Below are 21901 nucleotides of genomic sequence, written 5' to 3' on the forward strand. Positions count from 1 at the left end.
TCTGCTGCTTATTTGAATAATGATTAAATCAAGGTTTTGTCAATACTTTTTGTGTAGTATTTTGTAGCTTCATACATCAAGTGACGGTTGTTAATCTAAAGAAGTAATGTTGCTCTAGTTCCCCCTTACCAACAGTCATGTTGCTCTAGTTCCCCTACCAACAGTCATGTTGCTCTAGTTCCCCCTTACCAACAATCATGTTGCTCAAGTTCCCCCCATCAACAGTCGTGTTGCTCTAGTTCCCCCTACCAACAGTCGTGTTGCTCTAGTTCCCCCTACCAACAGTCGTGTTGCTCTAGTTCCCCCTACCAACAGTCGTGTTGCTCTAGTTCCCCCTACCAACAGTCGTGTTGCTCTAGTTCCCCCTACCAACAGTCGTGTTGCTCTAGTTCCCCCTACCAACAGTCGTGTTGCTCTAGTTCCCCCTACCAACAGTCGTGTTGCTCTAGTTCCCCCTACCAACAGTCGTGTTGCTCTAGTTCCCCCTACCAACAGTCGTGTTGCTCTAGTTCCCCCTACCAACAGTCGTGTTGCTCTAGTTCCCCCTACCAACAGTCGTGTTGCTCTAGTTCCCCCTACCAACAGTCGTGTTGCTCTAGTTCCCCCTACCAACAGTCGTGTTGCTCTAGTTCCCCCTACCAACGGTCGTGTTGCTCTAGTTCCCCCTACCAACGGTCGTGTTGCTCTAGTTCCCCCTACCAACAGTCATGCATACCAGCAGTGATGACAGTGCTCTTGATGACACTTCAGAATCAACTTTTTAATAATTATTAACAAGTATAGGTATGGATTTACGCTCTTTAAAACATTTGTTCATAATTTGTTTATTTTTTACATAATCTGGCGTGCAAGGCGAAGGTAGACATGATAGAAAATAGACTCTTGCCAGGTCAGTCCATGTGTTTCACCATTAAGGGGGGTTCAGTTCTTTGGTCTGATGTTTCTGCCTGCGCTGTGTGCTGCTGTGAGACCGTCTCACCCCTCTTCTCTGCTGTGCTCTTTCCCTCTACCTGACTGGCCCCCACTGGGCTTGGCCCTGGCTTGTCCTCTGTTACCGGCCGGCTGTCTGTCCCCTCACCCTCTCCAGTCCTATTTTTCCCTGCTTCACCTGCTGTTTGGATGATTAAACAAAGCAGAGATGAGATTTTTAATCACAAAGACAACACAGAACAAGATGGAACCTGCCTTTTTACAGGCAGAAAGATAAACCTAACAAAGTTTGAAAGAAAAGTAAAGCAATTGTTTCTTGATTAGATTAGTATTATTCAAGCAATCATTTCTGTTTCATCCAAAACAAGGTAATTCTAGACTTTAATATCTGGCACTTTATAGCATGCTGTGATGTAGATATTGACTGAGGGCTGCATGAGGGTTGTGGGCATAATGATGAAACATGGCTTTAATAAATCTTTCACATTAATTGTACCATAGGGGACCTGATATCCAGTCCTCCTCCAGCCCTGTAATTGAAGCTGATATGAGATGTAATAGGATGGTAATGTCTCTAAAGTGCATGTGGTGCTGAGGGCCTGGTGGGTGAGTTATTATTATTTTTACAGACAAATAGAGGTGGACAAAGCAGAGGGAGGAGGAGCAAGTTGGCATATGCCCATTAAGCCAAGGCTCATAGGCCCCAAACTAAACATTTGTAAATTTGGCACAGTGCCTCAAGAAGTGCATCCATTTTACAACCATACACTCATCTTCAAAATATCTTGACTCAATCTACCTTTCAAACCATATGTTCAGTCAGCAACTGTTCTTATTTGCCTTATTTCCCCTGCCCATGCCTGCACCTTACACCCTGCACCACAGCCCCCATACTCACCCTCCTCTCCCTCTAGCTGGATCTCACTATAGGTAGGGAGCTCCCCCAGGTTGGTACGTTTCTGGACTGGTGACCTCTGCAACCATGGCAACGCTGCCTTCAGCTCTGATGGGAGGGAGGAAGAGTAAAGATGAACAACCTGCCTCAAATACATAATGTAACAGGGCATCAATGAACACATTTAGGCTTTTCGATGTATTTGTACACAGTGACACATATGTTTTTAGTGAAGTGCTACCATAGGGGAAGGTGGAAAGGATGATAGACTATTTATTTATTTATTTGGATCCCCATTAGCTTTTTCTGTAGCAGCAGCTACTCTTCCTGGGTTCCACAAAAAACACAGAACATGGCAACTAAAAAAACACTGATAGACAAGGACAGTCACACAAATTTGAAAAACAACGACATACAAACAAAACAACAAAATATTATCCAAACAATATAGCTAATAAATGATGTGTGTTTGTTTGTGTGTGTCCCTTCACACTACCTGCTGTTCCATGAGATGTTGTTTAAACCATTTTTCTAAGGTCATTTTGCTGTTTGCTTGAGTAATTTGGGATGGAAGGGAGTTCCATGCCATCATGGCTCTATAATACTGTGCCTTGCCGTGAATTATTTTTGGACTTGGGACTGTGAAGAGACCCCTGACTTTGTCAATATGACTTGACCATGATAATTGACCATCCAGTGTTATACCCAGGAGTTTATCTTCCTCAACTTGCTCAATGGTCACCCCCTTTATGCACAACTCCTGTTGATGTTTTATAGAATGCTTTAAACAAAATGTATTTAGATGTATTCAACACCAGTTTATTACTTATCACCCATTCTGATACTGACTGCAACTCCTTATTTAGAATTTCAGTGAGCTCACTGACTTACGGTCCTGTAGTGTGGAATAATCTGCATACATAGTCATTATAGCTTTGTGTAAGACCAGTGGCAAATCATTTGTAAAAAATAAATAAAAATAGAGAAGAGTAATGGCCAAAGGCAGCTGCCCAGAGGGACACCGCACTGCACATATCTCATGTTTGAGAAGCTTCCATTGAAGAACAAACATGTGATGGCATGTGATGTAAAGCCATAGCAAGTGGGTTTCTTCAATAACAACATATGTTCAATAGCATCAAAGGCTGCACTGAAATCTAACAATACAGGTCCAACTATCATCTTATTATCTTTTCTTTTACCAATCATCAGTCATCTGAGTCAATGAATACAAGTTGAGTGCCCTTCTCTATAGGCATGCTAAAAGTCAGTAGTTAATCTGTTCTCTGAAAAACTATAAAACACTACAAAACAGAGAAAACACTGACATGACTGGGTAACATCATTTCTAGAGCCATATACAGTACAGTATATACACACAGTATAGTCTTTGTATATGGCTTTGATTATCTGCAGTAACCAGTGGTATACAGCAGGAGGTGTTCTCTCTCTCTCTGCTGACGAGCTCACCTTCGGGGTCCAGCTGAGCAGCATGTTCCTGGAGGAGCGAGTCCTCGTAGACGGACACAGCTCTCCGCTGGGGAGAGAGCTTCATGCGGGACTGGGGTTTAGGAAGGCTCTCTAGGGGATGACCAAGACACACAGGAGTTAGATACACAGTTACACACACAGTGACACCAACACACAACTCACGGTGGATTTCCAAAAAGACCAGAGCAGGCATACCCAACACATGTTTGGATGCCATCCTCTGCTATAATGTGGACCCAAATAACATCAGGGTGCTACATATTGGTGGTGGACTGTGCAATACACTGTACAGTAATGTCATTCAGTCATTCAGCTAGTGCACTCTTGAGTCAAAACCAATACAGTCCGACTTCTGGCAAATGGACTCCCAGGAGTGATATCAGCTCACTTTGATTATGTAAAATAATCTTTCTAATACAGACAAGTGCATTAGGTGCTGCCATGCACAAAATATGTTACAGTATATGAAAACAAAGAGAGATACCAAAGTAATTATTATGCTCTGAGCAGTCACTGTGATTGCATTATTTCATAGTAAGCTTATAAGGAAAGACAAAGCATCCGAGAGAGTGGGAGAGACAAAGCATCAGAGAGAGTGGGAGAGACAAAGCATCAGTGAAAGTGGGAGAGACAAAGCATCAGAGAGAGTGGGAGAGACAAAGCATCAGAGAGAGTGGGAGAGACAAAGCATCAGAGAGAGTGGGAGAGACAAAGCATCAGTGAAAGTGGGAGCGATAAAGCATCAGAGAGTGGGAGAGACAAAGCATCAGAGAGAGTGGGAGAGATAAAGCATCAGAGAGAGTGGGAGAGATAAAGCATCAGAGAGAGTGGGAGAGATAAAGCATCAGAGAGAGTGGGAGAGATAAAGCATCAGAGAGAGTGGGAGAGATAAAGCATCAGAGAGAGTGGGAGAGATAAAGCATCAGAGAGAGTGGGAGAGATAAAGCATCAGAGAGAGTGGGAGAGATAAAGCATCAGAGAGAGTGGGAGAGATAAAGCATCAGAGAGAGTGGGAGAGACAAAGCATCAGAGAGAGTGGGAGAGATAAAGCATCAGAGAGAGTGGGAGAGATAAAGCATTAGAGAGAGTGGGAGAGATAAAGCATCAGAGAGAGTGGGAGAGATAAAGCATCAGAGAGAGTGGGAGAGATAAAGCATTAGAGAGAGTGGGAGAGATAAAGCATCAGAGAGAGTGGGAGAGATAAAGCATCAGAGAGATAAAGCATCAGAGAGAGTGGGAGAGATAAAGCATCAGAGAGAGTGGGAGAGACAAAGCATCAGAGAGAGTGGGAGAGATAAAGCATTAGAGAGAGTGGGAGAGAAAGCATCAGAGAGAGTGGGAGAGATAAAGCATCAGAGAGATAAAGCATCAGAGAGAGTGGGAGAGATAAAGCATCAGAGAGAGTGGGAGAGACAAAGCATCAGAGAGAGTGGGAGAGACAAAGCATCAGAGAGAGTGGGAGAGATAAAGCATTAGAGAGAGTGGGAGAGATAAAGCATCAGAGAGAGTGGGAGAGATAAAGCATTAGAGAGAGTGGGAGAGACAAAGCATCAGAGAGAGTGGGAGAGATAAAGCATCAGAGAGAGTGGGAGAGACAAAGCATCAGAGAGAGTGGGAGAGACAAAGCATCAGAGAGATAAAGCATCAGAGAGAGTGGGAGAGATAAAGCATCAGAGAGAGTGGGAGAGATAAAGCATCAGAGAGAGTGGGAGAGATAAAGCATCAGAGAGAGTGGGAGAGATAAAGCATCAGAGAGAGTGGGAGAGATAAAGCATCAGAGAGAGTGGGAGAGATAAAGCATCAGAGAGAGTGGGAGAGATAAAGCATCAGAGAGAGTGGGAGAGATAAAGCATCAGAGAGAGTGGGAGAGATAAAGTATCAGAGAGAGTGGGAGAGATAAAGCATCAGAGAGAGTGGGAGAGATAAAGCATTAGAGAGAGTAGGAGAGATAAAGCATCAGAGAGAGTGGGAGAGATAAAGCATTAGAGAGAGTGGGAGAGATAAAGCATTAGAGAGAGTGGGAGAGATAAAGCATTAGAGAGAGTGGGAGAGATAAAGCATTAGAGAGAGTGGGAGAGATAAAGCATCAGAGAGAGTGGGAGAGATAAAGCATTAGAGAGAGTGGGAGAGATAAAGCATCAGAGAGATAAAGCATCAGAGAGAGTGGGAGAGATAAAGCATCAGAGAGAGTGGGAGAGATAAAGCATCAGAGAGAGTGGGAGAGATAAAGCATCAGAGAGAGTGGGAGAGATAAAGCATCAGAGAGAGTGGGAGAGATAAAGCATCAGAGAGAGTGGGAGAGATAAAGCATCAGAGAGAGTGGGAGAGATAAAGCATCAGAGAGAGTGGGAGAGATAAAGCATCAGAGAGAGTGGGAGAGATAAAGCATCAGAGAGAGTGGGAGAGATAAAGCATCAGAGAGAGTGGGAGAGATAAAGCATCAGAGAGAGTGGGAGAGATAAAGCATCAGAGAGAGTGGGAGAGATAAAGCATTAGAGAGAGTAGGAGAGATAAAGCATCAGAGAGAGTGGGAGAGATAAAGCATTAGAGAGAGTGGGAGAGATAAAGCATTAGAGAGAGTGGGAGAGATAAAGCATTAGAGAGAGTGGGAGAGATAAAGCATTAGAGAGAGTGGGAGAGATAAAGCATCAGAGAGAGTGGGAGAGATAAAGCATTAGAGAGAGTGGGAGAGATAAAGCATCAGAGAGAGTGGGAGAGATAAAGCATTAGAGAGAGTGGGAGAGACAAAGGGAACAGATACAGAACATAAAACTAGCCTGGTATTTTTCTGCACAGACAGAAAAAGTATTTTTTCACAAATGAAAAAGTGTGGTCAGACCTGGAAAGAAGAGAGGTGAGTGATACTGTATGTGCAGTGCATTTGGAAAGTATTCAGACCCCCTCTTTTTTCTACATTTTGTTATGTTATGCGTTATTCTAAAATCATTTTTTTAAATCCCTCATTAATCTACACATAATACCCTATAATAACAAAGTGAAAACATATTTACATAAGCATTCAGACCCTTTGCTATGAGTCTCAAAATTGAGCTCATGTGCATCCCATGGTTACTCTGACAGAGCTCCAGAGTTCATCTCTGGAGCTCTGTCAGAGTGACCATCAGGTTCTGTGGAGACAAGATAACTTTCCAGAAAGACAACCATCTCTGCAGCACTTCACCAATCAGGCCTTTATGGTAGTGTGGACAGACGGAAGCCCCTTCTCAATAAAAGGCACATGACAGCCCGCTTGGAGTCTGATGAAACCAAGATTGAACTCTTTGGCCTGAATGCCAAGCGTCACATCTGGAGGAAACCTGGCACCATCCCTATGGTGAAGCATGGTGGTGGCAGCATAATTCTGTGGGGATGTTTTCAGCAGCAAGGACTGGGAGACTAATCAGGATCGAGGGAAAGATGAAGGGAGCAAAGTACAAAGAGATCCTTGATGAAAACCTGCTCCAGAGTGCTCAGGACTGGGGCAAAGGTTCAATTTCCAACAGGACAACAACCCTAAACACACAGCCAAGACAGCACAGGAGTGACTTCGGGGCAAGTCTTTGAATGTGCTTGAGTGGCCCAGCGAGACCCCGGACTTGAACCTGATCGAACATCTCTGGAGAGACCTGAAAATAACTGTAGAGCAACACTTCCCATCCACCCTGACAGAGCTTGAGATGATATGCAGAGAAGAATGGGAGAAACTCCCCAAATACAGGTGTACCCAAGAAGACTGAAGGCTGTAATCGCTGCCAAAGGTTTTTTCAACAACGTACTGAGTAAATGGTCTGAATACTTACGTAAATGTGATATCTGTTTTTTTATTTAGAATAAATGTGCAAAAATGTATAACCTGTTTTTGCTTTGTCATTGTGGGCTATTGTGTGTAGATTTATGAGGGGGGGAAACGATTTAGCCAATTTTAGAATAAGGCTTCAACATAACAAAATGTGGAAAAAGTAAAGGGGTCTGAATACTTTCCAAATGCACTGTATGTATACCTTCTGTGACTGATTGTGCTCTCTCAGTGCGCTCCCTGCTCTCCAGAGAGCTGGGGCCCCTGTGTGGCGATGGGGCAGGGGGAGTCTCCTTGCGGGAGGAAGGACTGGGCGGCTCACTCTGCTGGGGCTGGGTCTGGCTCTGGCTCTGGGAGGGCTCTGGTTCTGCTGGCTGGGTCTGGGTCTCCGTGGCTGTGTTGGGCTTCCAGGGGACCCCCGGGGATGTCCTAGCGGCAGCAGGGTGCTGCTGGGGGGCTGGGAGAGGGGGTTTGGCTGCCACTGTGGGTTTAGGAGGGAGGGGGCCGATGGGACGTTCTGGGAGGAGGGGCTTGTCTGTTCTGAGAGCCTCCACGCCTGCTCTGATTGGCCGCCTGGTGTCTGAGGGGAGAAGGGAGGTTGCACTGAAGTCATTACTTCAACATTATATTTACATAAAGGCTTGGAGCAGGGGTGGGAAAACCTTTTGGCTCGAGGGCCACATCGGGATTTTGGAATTCAACGGAGGGACGCATTTTTTGGGGGACAATTGTTTGTTCAAATCCATTTGCGGGGGCCTCCCAAGTGACGCAGCGGTCTAAGGCTTGAGTGCTTGAGGCGTCACTACAGACCCGGGTTCGATCCCAGGCTGGCCGTGACTGGGAGACTTATGAGGCGGCACACAATTGGCCCAGCGTCGTCCGGGTTAGGAAGGGGTTTGGCAGGCCGAGATTTACTTGTCCCATCGCGCTCTAGTGACTCCTGTGGAAGGCCGGGTGCATGCACTTTGACACGGTCGCCAGGTGCACATTGTTTCCTCCGACACATTGGTGCGGCTGGCTTCCGGATTAAGTGGGCATTATGTCAAGAAGCAGTGCGGCTTGGCTGGGTCGTGTTTCTCGACCTTCGCCTGAGTCCGTACGGGAGTTGTAGCGATGGGACAAGACTGTAACTACCAATAGGATAACATGAAATTGGGGAGAAAAAAGGAATAAAAGAAAATACAAATAAAACATGTATTTGTATTTTATTTATTTTTTGTCTCACGGGCCGGATTGAAGGCCTCGGCCTGGGACACGTACTTTGCCCCCCCCTGGCTTGGAGTATAGATGGATATATTACATGGACATCCATTCACCAGCTTTAAGTGTCAGAATTACCTGACGCTGATGTGGACATAGTGCGAGGCTTCATGGATGTGGGTGGTGGTTCAGGTTTTTTGTCAAGAATTGCACCTGAGAAAGAGTAGAGGATTACAGCAACATGGGAGGATCACCTACACATATTATGAGCCCCTCCATACTTGAAACAGTCTGACACACAAAATAAACAAGCAATCCACACAAAAAACAGCTAAGGGAGCTTTCACTGTTATCTTTAGAGCACAAGCCATTGGCTGATAGTGCTGCGTTCCCCTCTGAGTGAATGTGTGAACTGATCCCTGACCTCCAGCACTGAGTGACAAAGGGCAGTAATGACTCCCAGGCTAGCCGGTCTGTGTTGCTTGGACTTCCCATGAACGTCTCTGGCCTCCTCTAACCTCAGGGTCAACGCCAGTCACCACCCAGCTAGCACATAACGTTCTGAAAACCCTATGTTTCTTAGAGCTTGGTGAGAACGTGGTTGTCCTATGGTTATTTTGCATACAACCTTCCCACAACATTCTGGAAATGGTGCAGGATAGTTGCTTGGCTTTGGAACATTCTCAGCACAGATAAGGAACTTGACAAAATAATGTTATTTTCTTGGTATTTAATTGGTTTAACAGAACATTTCCTAGAAGTATCAAATATTTTTGGTAATGTTCTAGGAATGTTCTCCAACTGGTTTGACATTGGGAATGTTTTCAAATAGTTCAGAGAACATTTAGAAACAACCCACTGGGCACAAACGGGTTGAATCAATGTTGATTCCATGTCATTTCAATTAAATATGTTGAACCAACGTGGAATAGATGTTGAATTGATGTCTGAGCCCATTGTGAACATTCTTCTTTGGGAATTTCAGTACTTCAGCATAACGTTTCCTCATGGTTCTATTTAAAGTCATGTTCTTCACACATTAAGAAAACTTTCCAGAAAAAACACAAGAAAACATTAGTAACGTTTAAAGAACGTTATAAGCATGTTATTGAAAAACATATACATTCCGTTCTCAGCGTCAACAAAACTCTCTCTATCCTTTATCTTTTTAAGTGTGTTCAGGTGTATTGGCTGTGCCCACTAATTGGCCACACTTGACCTTAATGAGTGCTTGTTTCCTTTGATATTGGGTCTGTTTGAATAGAGTAAACTGAACGAGTTAAAACATGGCACACAAGCTCCATCCTGGTGGTGCTGTGGACTAATTCCATGGATAGAAAACAGAAGATCATAGGTTCATCTCACTGATGCTGTGTCACAATAAAAAAAAAATAATGTTCATGTCTAAGCAAATTCATTTCCATGTCTCCTATCTGTGCATGGAGTTCTAAACAGTTAACCTCAGCTAGCGGTGTTATTAAAAGTCTTACCTGTCTGTCTGTGCTGGGAGTTCAGAACAGTTAACCTCAGCTAGCAGTGTTATTAAAAGTCTTACCTGTCTGTCTGTGCTGGGAGTTCTAAACAGTTAACCTCAGCTAGCAGTGTTATTAAAAGTCTTACCTGTCTGTCTGTGCTGGGAGTTCAGAACAGTTAACCTCAGCTAGCAGTGTTATTAAAAGTCTTACCTGTCTGTCTGTGCTGGGAGTTCAGAACAGTTAACCTCAGCTAGCAGTGTTATTAAAAGTCTTACCTGTCTGTCTGTGCTGGGAGTTCAGAACAGTTAACCTCAGCTAGCAGTGTTATTAAAAGTCTTACCTGTCTGTCTGTGCTGGGAGTTCAGAACAGTTAACCTCAGCCAGCAGTGTTATTAAAAGTCTTACCTGTCTGTCTGTGCTGGGAGTTCAGAACAGTTAACCTCAGCTAGCAGTGTTATTAAAAGTCTTACCTGTCTGTCTGTGCTGGGAGTTCAGAACAGTTAACCTCAGCTAGCAGTGTTATTAAAAGTCTTACCTGTCTGTCTGTGCTGGGAGTTCAGAACAGTTAACCTCAGCTAGCAGTGTTATTAAAAGTCTTACCTGTCTGTCTGTGCTGGGAGTTCAGAACAGTTAACCTCAGCCGGCAGTGTTATTAAAAGTCTTACCTGTCTGTCTGTGCTGGGAGTTCAGAACAGTTAACCTCAGCTAGCAGTGTTATTAAAAGTCTTACCTGTCTGTCTGTGCTGGGAGTTCAGAACAGTTAACCTCAGCTAGCAGTGTTATTAAAAGTCTTACCTGTCTGTCTGTGCTGGGAGTTCAGAACAGTTAACCTCAGCTAGCAGTGTTATTAAAAGTCTTACCTGTCTGTCTGTGCTGGGAGTTCTAAACAGTTAACCTCAGCTAGCAGTGTTATTAAAAGTCTTACCTGTCTGTCTGTGCTGGGAGTTCAGAACAGTTAACCTCAGCTAGCAGTGTTATTAAAAGTCTTACCTGTCTGTCTGTGCTGGGAGTTCAGAACAGTTAACCTCAGCTAGCAGTGTTATTAAAAGTCTTACCTGTCTGTCTGTGCTGGGAGTTCAGAACAGTTAACCTCAGCTAGCAGTGTTATTAAAAGTCTTACCTGTCTGTCTGTGCTGGGAGTTCAGAACAGTTAACCTCAGCTAGCAGTGTTATTAAAAGTCTTACCTGTCTGTCTGTGCTGGGAGTTCAGAACAGTTAACCTCAGCCAGCAGTGTTATTAAAAGTCTTACCTGTCTGTCTGTGCTGGGAGTTCAGAACAGTTAACCTCAGCTAGCAGTGTTATTAAAAGTCTTACCTGTCTGTCTGTGCTGGGAGTTCAGAACAGTTAACCTCAGCTAGCAGTGTTATTAAAAGTCTTACCTGTCTGTCTGTGCTGGGAGTTCAGAACAGTTAACCTCAGCTAGCAGTGTTATTAAAAGTCTTACCTGTCTGTCTGTGCTGGGAGTTCAGAACAGTTAACCTCAGCCGGCAGTGTTATTAAAAGTCTTACCTGTCTGTCTGTGCTGGGAGTTCAGAACAGTTAACCTCAGCTAGCAGTGTTATTAAAAGTCTTACCTGTCTGTCTGTGCTGGGAGTTCAGAACAGTTAACCTCAGCTAGCAGTGTTATTAAAAGTCTTACCTGTCTGTCTGTGCTGGGAGTTCAGAACAGTTAACCTCAGCTAGCAGTGTTATTAAAAGTCTTACCTGTCTGTCTGTGCTGGGAGTTCAGAACAGTTAACCTCAGCTAGCAGTGTTATTAAAAGTCTTACCTGTCTGTCTGTGCTGGGAGTTCAGAACAGTTAACCTCAGCTAGCAGTGTTATTAAAAGTCTTACCTGTCTGTCTGTGCTGGGAGTTCTAAACAGTTAACCTCAGCTAGCAGTGTTATTAAAAGTCTTACCTGTCTGTCTGTGCTGGGAGTTCAGAACAGTTAACCTCAGCTAGCAGTGTTATTAAAAGTCTTACCTGTCTGTCTGTGCTGGGAGTTCAGAACAGTTAACCTCAGCCAGCAGTGTTATTAAAAGTCTTACCTGTCTGTCTGTGCTGGGAGTTCAGAACAGTTAACCTCAGCCGGCAGTGTTATTAAAAGTCTTACCTGTCTGTCTGTGCTGGGAGTTCAGAACAGTTAACCTCAGCTAGCAGTGTTATTAAAAGTCTTACCTGTCTGTCTGTGCTGGGAGTTCAGAACAGTTAACCTCAGCTAGCAGTGTTATTAAAAGTCTTACCTGTCTGTCTGTGCTGGGAGTTCAGAACAGTTAACCTCAGCTAGCAGTGTTATTAAAAGTCTTACCTGTCTGTCTGTGCTGGGAGTTCAGAACAGTTAACCTCAGCCAGCAGTGTTATTAAAAGTCTTACCTGTCTGTCTGTGCTGGGAGTTCTAAACAGTTAACCTCAGCTAGCAGTGTTATTAAAAGTCTTACCTGTCTGTCTGTGCTGGGAGTTCAGAACAGTTAACCTCAGCCAGCAGTGTTATTAAAAGTCTTACCTGTCTGTCTGTGCTGGGAGTTCAGAACAGTTAACCTCAGCCAGCAGTGTTATTAAAAGTCTTATTGAAACATTCAGTAAACGTTTTGAAAGTTATTCAAAAACCTCAAAATAACCGTTCATAAAACCTCACAGGAAAACTTTCAGGGAACCATAGTAAAACATTCTGAGAACCTCCCTGCAATCTAAAAATATACATTCCCAGAACAAGTGAAATGTTCAGTTCCGTTCTCAGAATGTTTTAAAAAAAATGATGTTTAACCAGCTGAGGTTAACTGTTCAGGAAGTGTATGGCTTCGTTACGAGAACCAATAAAAAACAAAAAACGTACATTCCCACAACTTCCAAGGAACCAAATGTGCTTGCTGAACACTTTATTTATTTATACATGCAAGATTGATTTCTCTGATGGCCTTTACCTCACTGGGCTTCATACTGGCCTTTACCAGAAATAAGCACAGTTTCTACATTTCTATCAAATCGCATCCCTCGTGCTACAGCAACACTTTTACTTGACAGTCTACAATTCTACAGTTCTAAGAGGAGACATCTACATGTAACACAACCACCCGACTCTAAGTTGACAAAGACTGCACATCAACAGCAAACCTGAGATGCTGTCAAGCTCCCGTCGGCAGCAGGGGATTTGTACATACAGTGTGATGAGTCACACAAGGAGTCCCAGACACACAGCTGCTGAGGGGTGCGGAGTGGCTTACCTTCGGAGTTGGTTTTCCTCAGCTCCTCTTCTTTGTTCTAAAGGAAGAGAAGAGAATGTTATTCATGCGTTATCCTCCCATGTGCTCCTACCTGGACTAATAAGGTACGCTGCAGTGGATAAGCTGCAATATCACAGTCTCTGGATTAGGTACCTTACTGAGATATTCACTGCCATGGCACATTACATGAATGTCACAAAGGTGCTGTAATCCTAAGTGAATCCCAGCTGGGCGCTCGGAACATAAATAGAGGAAATAGGGAGGAAGAGAACAGAAAGGGTGGTCCACAACCATCAATATCACACACAAACACACACCTGGCTGTTTTTTGTGTCTGCAGGAGGTGTTTTGGCCACCCCCATGCGGTGGAGCATGACGTGGAGGCGCTGTTCAAAGCTGGATGTGCATTCAGATGCGTGTTTCTGAAAGTGGATGACCAAAAGCATTTTTAGAAATGATGTGCATTTTCTTTAGAACTCACTCCATGTGTTTTCTGATCACTAGTGCAGAGTGGTGCCTACCTTTCCGTGTGCGGCAGCGCCATCCTCCAGGCCTGTCAGCAGGATGAGGGACTGGGACTTGCCCTCCCTGAGCGAGCGCCGTGTGGCCTTCAGCCTCCTCTCTCCATCTGGGGTCTTGCTCTTTTCCAGGGTCCGGCTCTTCTCCCTCTCCACCAGGAACCCGCCGACAGGACTGATGATGGGGCTTGGGGTCAGAGCGCTGGGGGACACAGATGACACCTCCTCCTGGACGGGGGCACTGGTGGGCAGGGTTGTGGGGATGCTGGGGACATCAGAGGGTGCGGTGGGGGCCATGGTGTTGTCCTCTGCTGCTCTTACTGTTTTGGTGGCATCAGAATCATTAACACCGGTCGCCTTAGCACCACTCTCTTCTTCTAACTTCCCCTTCTCTCTCTCCCGCTCTTTCTCTCTCTCCCTCTCTTTTGCCTCCCTGAGCGGTCTGATTAGATCTGCGATGGAGGTCTTTTTGACCTTGCCCTCCGGCCCACCCTCACCCTTTGCCCCCCGGCCAGCACGGACTTTCTTGAAGGCGAAGAAGTCCCCAAACTTCTTCTTGATGTTTTTGGAGGGGGCAGTGGAAGGGGTGATGGTTGTGGTAGTAGTGTTGGAGGTTGTTATGATGGAGGAGGAGGAAGAGGAGGTGATAGAGGTGGTAGAGGAGGGTGGGGCCAGGGCAGACGTGCTGGGAGGGGCAGGGGTGGTGGAGGTCGACGCTGTGGGTTGTGCTTTGTAAGGGACCTCCTCCCTCTGCGCTTTTCTGCAAGTGAGGTGAGGCACAAAACAGCAACAACACTACTGAGTCTCCATTCAGTGGTGGTGCTTGTTCAGTGTTCATACTCTATCTAGTGCTGGGATCAGAGGGATGCTGTGTATTTGGGATACAGTGTTTTTAACCACAGTAGACAAACATTAGTCTAATACATTCTGTTATCTTTCTGTTGCTACAGTATGTATGCATGGTGTGTGTAGCGATGTTTGTCTACACGGGAGTGTGTGAACATGCATGTGCAGAGGGTGTAGGTGTAGAAAGCTAGTATGAGTGGGCTTGTTTAGTGTGGGTGCATGCAGTATATCTATTCTGTACGTGTCAGTATGCAAAGGTGTATTCTGTTGGAGGTATACGGATACTTACAGCGGGTCATCAGGGATGATCTTCTTAGTGAAGAACTCCTCTACTCCCTCATCCACCCTGCCCATGGTCTCATTGGCTTCATTCTCTTCACGCTCAGCTGCTTGCTCCTGCACACACACACATGTACAAAAACACAAACAAAAGATAATTGCGACTCAGTATATGCAAAAGTGAAGGCACTGTGGTTCATCTGCCACTGTCAAATCCCCCTGTAGCGTTCGCATCGCCAGCATCGCATAACCAATAAGATAAGTGGCTTGGAGAATGCTTATGGTAAAACCATTGTGTGGCTGATCAGTGTAGGCTGAGTACACTCTCACACTCACTGTACACATAGTGATTCATATGTTTGACAACAGATATGCAATAGATAAAAATATATGTTTATGAACAAACACAGACAAATACACCCACGCAATCACACACACAATAGATCTTCCTCTCTATTCTATAGAACACTGTGTGGCTGTGGCAGAAGCAGTGTGTGCAGGCACATCTGTGCTTCAGGTACCTGGAGAGAACACAACCCCTCAGCCCTGATCCCCCACCATGTGACTGGACCTCTTAGACGCACCCTTTCCCCACCATGTGACTGGACCTCTTAGACACACCCTTTCCCCACCATGTGACTGGACCTCTTAGACACACCCTTTCCCCACCATGTGACTGGACCTCTTAGACACACCCTTTCCCCACCATGTGACTGGACCTCTTAGACACACCCTTTCCCCACCATGTGACCTTGGATCAAAATATGATCATTTAAAATTCTGAATTATTCACTGTTATTTAGCAGGCTGGTGGGAAGAGCAGTTCACACTAACTCTTTTCCTGGCTGTCTGTCACTTACTCAGATAAAAACAGGCAGTCCACAACATTTTGACCGGTAGTATTGGCTGACAATTTTCAGCAGTGGGAAGAGACAGAGTGAAGGCAAGGACTGTTTTCTCAGTGTCTCTTGCGCGCGCGCACGCATACACACACACACACACACACACACACACGGTAGGCTAATGTTTGAGACGTTGTTCTGTATTTAACCAGTCTGTGAGTGTAGCTGCTGCAGAACAGAGCTATAGCAACCGTATACAAATGGAGCTCCATGCTGCATGACAAACGGATTATAAATCATTTAGCACTTCTCAGCCAATCAGAGAGCACCGATCCCCATCACTCCACTCCATCTTCAGGAAGAGAAAAAGACGTGCCATAAGACACAAGGATGGTGTTTCACTGATGACTAACAACACACACACTAACCCTATCATACATATACCCTGTCTATACATCTAGTACAGCAACACTTTCTTACTGATGGACTGGTAGGTAGAAGGAGGGTGTCTATTGGTTTCTCCCTAATGAAGAAGGGGGCAGGACTTTACTGTCTTTGCAATGCATTGTCTATTGTGGTAAATAGAACATCAATAGGTGGACTTTTTGCAACTACAGTTCATGTCTATGTAGGTATAGGGCTCTGGTCATCCAATAATGTCTCTCACCAATTCTATAATTAAGCAATAAGGTCAGAGGGGGTGTGGTATATGGCCAATATACCACAGTTAAGGGCTGTTCTTACGCACGACGCAGCCCTTAGCCGGGGTATATTGGCCATATACCACAAATCCCTGAGGTGCCTTATTGCTATTATAAACTGGTTACCAATGTAATTAGAGCAGTAAAAATACTTCTTTTTTTTTTACCTTTATTTTACTAGGCAAGTCAGTTAAGAACAAATTCTTATTTTCAATGACGGCCTAGGAACAGTGGGCTAACTGCCTGTTCAGGGGAAGAACGACAGATTTGTACCTTGTCAGCTCGGGGGTTTGAACTTGCAACCTTCCGGTTACTAGTCCAACTCTCTAACCACTAGGCTACCTTGCCGCCCCACATGTTTTGTTATACCTGTGGTATGTGGTCTGATATACCATGGCTGTCAGCCAATCAGCATTCAGGGTTCAAAACATTCAGTTAATAATAGCCAATTAACCGTATAAAAAGGAGAGCAGAAAATGGAAGACAAATCTCTGACATATGGTCTGACATGTCCTGTCTGATAATATGAGGTCTTGGATTTCAAAGAATCATCTCCCACACATTCCCAGGGAATCATTCAGTAGGAGTTCCCACCATTTGCAGAATTCAACTGCCAGGCTCTGTCCAATTCCTCATATACCACTAGACTGGCTGTGTTTTGGCTTTAACATAGCACTGAGTGATGGCAAGCGAATGGTTTATGAACAAACCTCAGACTCTTTATTTATATAGCTTCCAGTTTATTTCCAGTTCGTCAGCACCTCTACACTAAATCATTTTATCTGGGTGTGCTCCAGCTCCAGCTTTTTATTAAACCTCAGATGACGACATCAGTTAGTAGCCTCTGCAACATGGAGGCAAGATGTTTTAGGGGGAGGTAGCTATGTCGTTATAAAAAATCAAATGCAGATGACCTTACATTTCTCTACAGATGTAATAAAATCAAATGCTACGGACCCAGCAGAATGTGCAGTGCCACCACCACCAATCACAGTGAGTGTTACAGCAGTGTGACAGTAGACCCTGTAGACCCTTCCTTCTCCCCCGTCAACACAGCCAGCATCCCTCCAACAACCACCCCATATTTCACCAGGCCAACTACCTACATTATCACACATTAGAAACATTCACATAGCATAAACCTGCTTGCGATACACATGCATAAAAACATATACATGCAAACACAAAAAAAATAACACACTCCTTCCATTCCATAGATGGGTAAAGTGGTTCTTTCTGCCTCTCATCCGAAGCTATCTCTGTGGAGTCGTCCTCTCCAGAAAATCTCTGATTTGGTCGCCCGTCCTGCCTGAATGTACACTGACCCCAGAGACCCAGATAAAAACACAGGGTTTAACACACTAATAATTACTATACAGGAGCACAGGTAACCATGGACAACAGCAATGGATGTGCTGTTTCAATTGCGTTACAGACACACAGGTAACCAGGGACAAGAGCACAGGAAATATAGAAATACACAATTGGGGGCACCTTGAATACAGTCTATATAACAATGTGGTGGCACTGTGTGCCAGTAAATACAACACAGTGGGTACAGACACCTGGTTAATGTGGTATTAACCCAATTGTACAGTGTTACCTGCAATAACAAGAATGAATCACGCTACAACACCAGTGTAGCACCACTAATGACAACGGCAGGAGGCAAACAGACAGACACATATAATGTAACAAAGAACACCTTATATCAGCCATTTATATTGAACTAGTTCTGCTTATAAGATGGCTGCAGCATTGTTTTTCACACATAACAGAGAGATAGCTGTCTGATCAGTTGGCAGAACAGACAGTGTCAGGGGAAAACACACACACACACACACACACACCACTAGACTGCCACCAATCAGCACGGAGCACCCGCTGCTCCTTGTGGGACATTTTAATCAAACACGACAATGAATACATACATGCAAACACAGACACATGACCAGTTCCCATTGACAATCCTTAACAATATTCCACCGTAAAAGAGTGATTGTCCTAAAGGCATTGACGGGAGAGTGATCATGGAGGGGGGGAGGGGCAGAGAGCCGGTGAGCCCACCTTGATGTAAAAACATGAATAATAAAAATGATACGGCAGTCACACAGAGCAGAACAGAGCCGTCCAGAATCAGCATGGAAAGACATTGCCCTGTTCTGACAGCTCCCACCCCAACTACTGAGAACCACAGGGACCATCGTTAATGCAGGGGAAATATGGAAAAAACACACAGAAATGGCTCCTCAACACATCAACAGCTATAGCAGCAGCACTGACAAGACGGTGAAATAGAATCAGATAGACAGAGGGAGGGAAAGAGGCTGGAGATGGAGATGAGAGAGAATGTCTAGCGCTGCAAGCCACTGACACTGCCTCTGCTGCTGTGGCTGCAATAACCTGAGAACCACCATCAGAACACTGCTTCCCTCCCCTATTCCTTCTCCCTCGCTTTCTCTCGCTCTACCTCCAACATTCTCTCTGCTCTACCTCCAACATTCTCTCTGCTCTACCTCCAACATTCTCTCTGCTCTACCTCCAACATTCTCTCTGCTCTACCTCCAACATTCTCTCTGCTCTACCTCCAACATTCTCTCTGCTCTACCTCCAACATTCTCTCTGCTCTGCTCTGATTTTTTTCTCCCCTCATCTCTCTATTTCTCTCCATCCCTTCTCATCTATTCCTCTCTCAGAAAGCAGCTCTGTTGCTACAATGATCCTCTCCCTGCATCCCCCTTCTCTTCCTCTCTCTGTGCATCCCTCCCTTTCTTCCCTCCATCCCCATCCTCCTTGGTCTGTGATCGTCGTGTTGCCTCTTACCTGGGTCTTGCTGGGCGGCTTGCTGTTCCGGCGGTTGGGTCTGGGCCTGGAGCGGGTGTAGTGCCTCAGTGTGTGGCCTTCGATGGGCAGGTCCATAGGGGGCTGAGGAGGTGCAGGCTCAGGGCGCCGGGGATCACTGTCGCTAAGAGCCGCGGCAGCAGCAAGAGCAGCGGCAGCATCCGCCTCCCTCCCTGTGTGGGAGGGGCCTTCAGGTTTCAGCTGGCCTGCCACTGTGACTAACAATAACGTTGTCGACGACAGCGCCCACCCACCCACTCCCTCCTACCCCTGAGACCTCCCCTCCTACTTCCTGCTGATAATAAATGCTCTCTCTCGCCTGCTGCTCCGTGTCTACATCCAGGAGACCTGCAGAGAGAGACAGAGAGAGGGAATGGTACCAACCTACACAGGCCCCGGGTGTGTGATAGAATGCATGGAAGAACAGGACAACTAACTATAATGTGGCATTATCACACTAAGAAGGTATGTGAGATAGAATGGGAGAGAGAGAAGGATGGTGGGTGAGAGAGCATTGATGAAGAATGGGAGAGGAAAAGAGGACAAAGAAAAAAAGCAGAGAGCAAAGCGACAGAAAATATGGATGGAAGAGGAATCAGATGGATGCCGTTAACACTGAATCTAAACAATAGAAGAGAGAGGGAGGGAGCAAGAAAGAGATGGAGAGAGAGGGAGCAAGTGAGAGCAAAATAAAAATACAAGGAGAGAGATGGTAGTGAAAGAGAGCGCAGGTAGCGTCAAAACAGGGAGAGAGAGCCAAAGGAGGGGGAGGGGTTGTGTAATGATTGTACACAACCCCTCCATCCCCGTCCCCCCAGTGAGACTCAGTGGTCTGAAAGTAACCCGGCCATGCTCCAGTTAGCCACAGCCCTTTTTATTGGACAGGCAGAGCACCGCACTGCTGATTATCTTTTGTTGAGGGTAGAGTAGTAACCCCCCCCCCCCCCCTTCAATGGGGTCCTTTAACCTTCAGCACCATGACACAGCACTGTCACAAGGAGGGGAACTCCTAAGACACACTGAGGGACAGCACCTCTAGGGTCCCAGACTGCATCAATGACACACAAACACAAAAACATATGCACAGTAAAACATAAGTGCCTTTTTTGAACATGTTTTTAGCAGACAAGGGGTTAAAAAGTTTAGCGTAATTTTTTAAATGTAGCACACTGACAAATTTTGACTGATTCTAAATCGGATTTAAAATGCACTTATGAGGACATTGCACTAGGGGGATTTGAGCAGAACAATCCAGAACCATATGGCTCTAGACAATATCTCCCTCTTTGTTGTGACTGCTCCATTATTTTCATATTACTGCCCTTCTGACCCTCTTTTGTTAGAGCTCACTCCTAACTGGATAGTGCAATGGTTCAGACACGACCTCTGACCTTTCAACTGTGAACTCTGGGTGAAACCTTTTTCTAAGCTAATCACAGTGGCAGAAGATTGTAGCTACTGACATCACAGGTCGAGGCAATTTCTATGGAGCAGACTGCAGCCAATCATCAAACCTACAATGTTAATCTTCCTAGTTTCATCCCAGACTCCCAGCTTTCCAACTAAATAGTCTGTTACAATATATCTTAATTATACTTATGACAAGCCTGGTTCTTACTTTTCACTGAGGTTGCTTGACGGATAGCTGTTCCTCCAAATGACATGAGCATACTGTGGAGGAGAATAAGAGAATAGGAGAAACAAGAACTAATGCAGGTCATGTAGGTACTGTGTAGACTGGTAGAATGGTTCGGCATATACAGTATAGTATGGTGGGATATGTGTGTTTTATATTAGTCAGAACTTTTACATCATCCAGTGGGCAGTCATGGTCTACTACTTTTAGCTGAGGGAGCTGGGCACAGATTCACAAAACCTATTTAAACCATTTATTTATTTAACCATTTCTTCTGGTCTGCTCCCTCATATGACGGTTCTGATGTGGGGGAGGGTGGTGATCAGTCATACTAATCAAACACACAAACACACACAACTCACACAAAAAACAAACTCTCACCAATTGCCGCTGAGCCACAAACAAGTCCTGCAGAACCTCATCAATGATACTTTCCACCAAGGAGACACTAACTGACAGTTTGACTTCACTGAAAGAGGAGTGAAAAGCAGAAATAAATAATGGAGGGGGGAAGTAAACCATTAGCAACTACAGTAAGCTTTATGAGATATGTGGGAGGCCCCTAGGTGGGGAAAATTAACAGTATTGAGACATGATTGACACAAAACAACAAAGATCGTGTATGATGTAACCGTTTGTGTTCTACATAAGCTGTGTTTTTGTGTCAGGGTGGATGTGTGTATATTCAGATGTTTACCTGAGCTCTCCTGTGTGCTGTATGAGGGTGTCCCGGATGAAGAGGTCTGTCTGTCTGGACATCTTAGCCACATAGTCAGCCAGCTTGACCTGTGTGTGATCCTGGGACAGAGAGTCTGGGCTGCCTGTAGCAAGGCCTGGGCCAGCTTCTGGAACACACAGGGCATATAGATAAAATGGCGCCCGAAGAGGATGGCTGACGTTTTACATGCCCATAATCAATTTAGCTATTTCATTCGTTTTTTTGCGTTGTTTGTAACTTATTTTTTTACTTATTTGAACATAATGTTGCTGCTACCGTCTCTTATGACCGAAAATAACTTCTGGACATTAGAACTGGGATTACTTACCATGAAAAAGCTTTTTCCTTTAACGAGTCCGACGAGATAGATATACTGCTCTTCCGGGAACAGGACCAGATCCACGTCATTTGGGTGAAGAAAAGACAGAAGAAAAGAGGACGCAGATCGGGCTGCCTTTTGAGAATCCATAGGTGAGCGAGTAAACTCCCATTGCCATCAATTCTACTTGCTAACATGCAACCATTGGAAA

General features: G+C 45.0%; 1 pseudogene; it reads right to left on the minus strand.

Annotated features, from left to right (window-relative positions):
- Nucleotides 1–745: 745 nt before the first annotated feature.
- LOC109888838 (capping protein, Arp2/3 and myosin-I linker protein 2-like) overlaps nucleotides 746–21901 on the minus strand; it is a 43827-nt pseudogene continuing 22671 nt past the window's right edge.

The sequence above is a fragment of the Oncorhynchus kisutch genome, linkage group LG4 (assembly GCF_002021735.2).
Source record: "Oncorhynchus kisutch isolate 150728-3 linkage group LG4, Okis_V2, whole genome shotgun sequence".
NCBI classification, from domain to species: Eukaryota; Metazoa; Chordata; class Actinopteri; order Salmoniformes; family Salmonidae; genus Oncorhynchus; species Oncorhynchus kisutch.